General features: G+C 37.5%; 1 protein-coding gene across 1 annotated transcript in view; it reads right to left on the bottom strand.

The window, feature by feature from the left end:
* The window catches only part of lars2 (leucyl-tRNA synthetase 2, mitochondrial), a 30,737-nt gene extending 27,171 nt beyond the window's left edge, over positions 1-3,566 (bottom strand). Inside the window, exon 1 of the mRNA XM_032517406.1 lies at positions 3,410-3,566. The gene's annotated coding sequence lies outside the window, so the exon portion shown is untranslated. The remainder of the gene's footprint in view (positions 1-3,409) is intronic.
* Positions 3,567-3,749: the final 183 nt, after the last annotated feature.

Here is a 3,749-nt window from a genome sequence, read left to right on the forward strand (position 1 = left end):
AGCACCCCCTTTCCTCCTCATTTGAACTGCTGCCTTCAGGACAACGATACTGTGTTCCTCTGTTTACAAAAAACAGATCCAAGTTCTTTTTTGTTCTACAGGCCGTCAAACTCCTTAATAATGAAGGTCCTGTAAGGTAATTAGGTCTCTTATTTATTTATTTTAGCTGGTCTGGAACCCTAAGATAAAATCACATATGAAATGCTCTAACAGAAACTTAGTCAATCAACCGATCATTTTAAAATAAATGGCCAACTTTTTAGATAATCGATTTATCAGTTATGTTTCAACATTTCAAAACATTAGCTGATTTTAGCTTCTCAAATGTGAGGATTTGCTGCTTTTCGCAGTTTTATATTTATTTGGGACAAAAACAAGTAATTTAGTCCCTTTGGACGACTCATTCTTTGCTGGCATCCTATAGATTAAAAGATCAATTGATTAATTGTAAAAGGTATTCAGCAGACTAACTGATAATGAAAACAATCTCGGCACTAAATTAATTATCAAAGCGCTCCATGGTCATGCATTACACACAAACCTAAACTTGATTTGATTTGATTTCTGGGAATCAACCCTTTTTTTTCATAATGACATAAAACAAACGGAATTCTAATAATACAGAATCTTTACCCACCACTAAGCTACTGTATGCTACTAGCGGTGTCTCATCAGACATCAGGACCACTGTCATTCCCAATGATCACATTCAAGTTTGCATTTACACTTCAGAGATACATTTTGCATTCATGCTTTTACAAGAGTTTCCACCCAAAGAAAACAACACACAGGCTCAAAAGGCTAAATGAAACAAGATGACACTCCTTTAACTTTAACATTCAGCACATACGGGTTCAGCCGTTTAGTCTATGGGACTGAACAGAACTTGTTGGGAACAGAGCGACTGATAGCTCTGCAGCTCTTTGCTAGATTTTCTCTCACATTCTGTGTTTTTTGCACCACGTCACTCACACAACAGTCTGACTTTGTGAAATAAGAGGTTTATTCAGCGTGATGTGATTATGCTCTGTTCTGGATGGCTGTTCTCCACCTGCCTGCTCAGATGTGAGAATTACATTTTTCAATCAACTGATTTACATTGATTCAACAACGTAGCTGCTTCATATCTTCCCTACAGTTTGATACACTTTTTTTTGCATTGCATGATGCTAACTGCTCTACCAGCCTTAGGACACCACCTGGATGGATGTTTCTGCTTCCAGAACATGTTTGTAATTACTTGTAGGTAGAAAGGATTAAATGCCGTATTACAGGAAAGTCAAAATCAGAATTATTCAGGAGATTTCTGGCTTAATGTAGGTCAGACAGTCACATGCATGTAAGAAAATAGAATTTGACCTACATTTGTCTTTTATGCAACACACACACACACACACACAGTATCCAAGGTAACCTGTAAGATATCTGTACAGTCTCTTCCTCCTTGGCAGCAGAGGATAACCGCTGCTAACCTGACCCGTCAAGAGAATATTTTCGCAGCAATGACGCATCTGGATCTCAGACAGCAAGACCTTTATAGCTACTGAGTGCAAGAAGTGATAATGCCTGACACCAGAGATAAAAATGGAAATGAGGTAATTAAAAATTAGGACTGTTTATCTAAAGCTGTGGGAGAATCATCATCAAAAAAGGTTATGTGATAATGTTGTGAAAATACAAGATTGCTGTAGAGAATTAGCTCAGTGCTGAGGCTGGGAAGTCAATTAAATTAATTATTAAGAGAGTGGCCTGCGTGGTTAAATCAGTAACAGCTGAAATTAAATCATTTTCATGAGCAGATCAAAAGACACATCATGAAAGAGGATTCCAGCAACAAAACAGCACAGTTTGAAAGAAAGGAGTGTCACTCAAACGCAAGAAACTTTCCACATTATTTAGTAAGAATCTGACCAGCCTGAAGGATAGTGTTGGGGTTGAACTAATCTTTTGGGGATAACTCTCCTCTCCGACACCCACCTGCTGTGGTAATTTTTTACCACACCATTGTGGCTCACTGTCACTGTCATGTAACACCATACCATTTTTTTTCAATAAATTCTCTTGAGTATAACCTAAGCATCGTAGCAGCCTACGCTTCCAACAGCCTCCCTCGGGCTGGAGTTGGGAGAGCAGAGCACTCAAGGTTGTGTGCATCTCTGAAGGTGCAATTGAGTGGGCTGAGGCGAGAGACGGAGAAAATGTTTCTATGGTGACTAGGCTCAACCATTCGGGTGTCTCCTTTAAAGAGCGACTGAAAACTTCCGCAAATAACAAGCTGGTTCACTACAGCAGACGAAGGCACTGCTGAACGTCTGTATTACTAGCGGCCATGTCTAAAGCCTGGTGTTGTACTTTAATACTTTTATTTCACCTTTTTGAAAACTGTCATGTACTAACAGTCAGAATCAATATTTAGTCAAATTCTTGGCGTTGCTAAATTAACTTTAAATTTAGATTATAATTTTTGACTGTATTCTATTCAGGCAAAAATATTGTCTGACTGCTTTGTATTGAGACAACATTAAACACTAAAACATTTGACAAGTTGCATTTTGATAAATAGAAAGAGGGATTCGGAGCAAAACATTTTTATTTTCCTCTACATTTTCACAAGTATGGTTTTGGCATCAGTACGAAAAAGGTGATGACATATATAACATATGAAGAAAAATAATCAACAGATGGTGAAAATAGTTGTTAGTTGGAGCCCTAATAAATACCACTTAAAAGCAACAATGGTCATCACGGGAATATCAATGTTGACATATTTAGTCAAAAATATTGGTATATTTGGTTTTCTAAAAATAGCCTAGCAGCTCCTCTTCCACAGCCCACTATAAGAACTGGACACTAAGTTCATGTAATTGTTTACTGTTAATTCATTTACCTCTCAAGCACGATGATACTGTAAATGCTGTGACGAAAACTGTCGTTTTGAATAAATCTGACCTGTTATCATGATAACAGTTTTATTTTAAATGAGGTGTAAAGCATGGTAATCATGGGGAAAGCCCTTCCTCGTCACATCTTATCACGTGACCATCAATTAAATGCAAATTTGATATAACTTCTGAAAACTTGGTTTTAACGTAAAGGTCCTCGACACGCTCTTTTGATTTACAGGGGAAAGATGTTTTTAAATATCCTTTATGCTAGCATGACATTGATTTAATTTTAAATGTATACTGCAGCTCTCTCCACAAAGCAGAGCAGCCGGTCTTCTGTGAGCTATAATAAAAGGTAATAGCTTCTCTTTTAAGACTTGAATGTTTGAAGAATGTTGTTGAAAGGTTATGTCTTGTTTCCTGGTGAACGGTTCTCAGCCTGTCTGCTGTCTTTATTCACATGAAGATGAAACAGAGGGAGGCTACATTTTAGAAAAAAAAAACATCACTTTAAAGGTTCTTACTGTATTATTTCCAGGTCCTTTATTTCAGCGTTATGGTCGTAATGACATAATTCCCATATTCCGTGTCATGTATGTTATAGCCAGCTTTTAAATACACTGTAAATGACCTGTTTCAGTGGCTCACGACTTCGCCACAGGCGCCGCCATCTTGGATTGAATCAACTTTATCAACACGGTGTACGTCGACAAAACACATGTGGGTTACAAAAAAAGATAAGATGTGTTTGATGAAAACCTAGCTCATGTAGCACTATTGTGTTTACTTTACCTCTATAGTTTCAACTTCTTGATTTTGCATACATATACGTGTGTGTGTGTGTGTGTGTGTGTGTGTGTGTGT

This window comes from Etheostoma spectabile, chromosome 6 (genome assembly GCF_008692095.1).
Source record: "Etheostoma spectabile isolate EspeVRDwgs_2016 chromosome 6, UIUC_Espe_1.0, whole genome shotgun sequence".
Taxonomy (NCBI): Eukaryota; Metazoa; Chordata; class Actinopteri; order Perciformes; family Percidae; genus Etheostoma; species Etheostoma spectabile.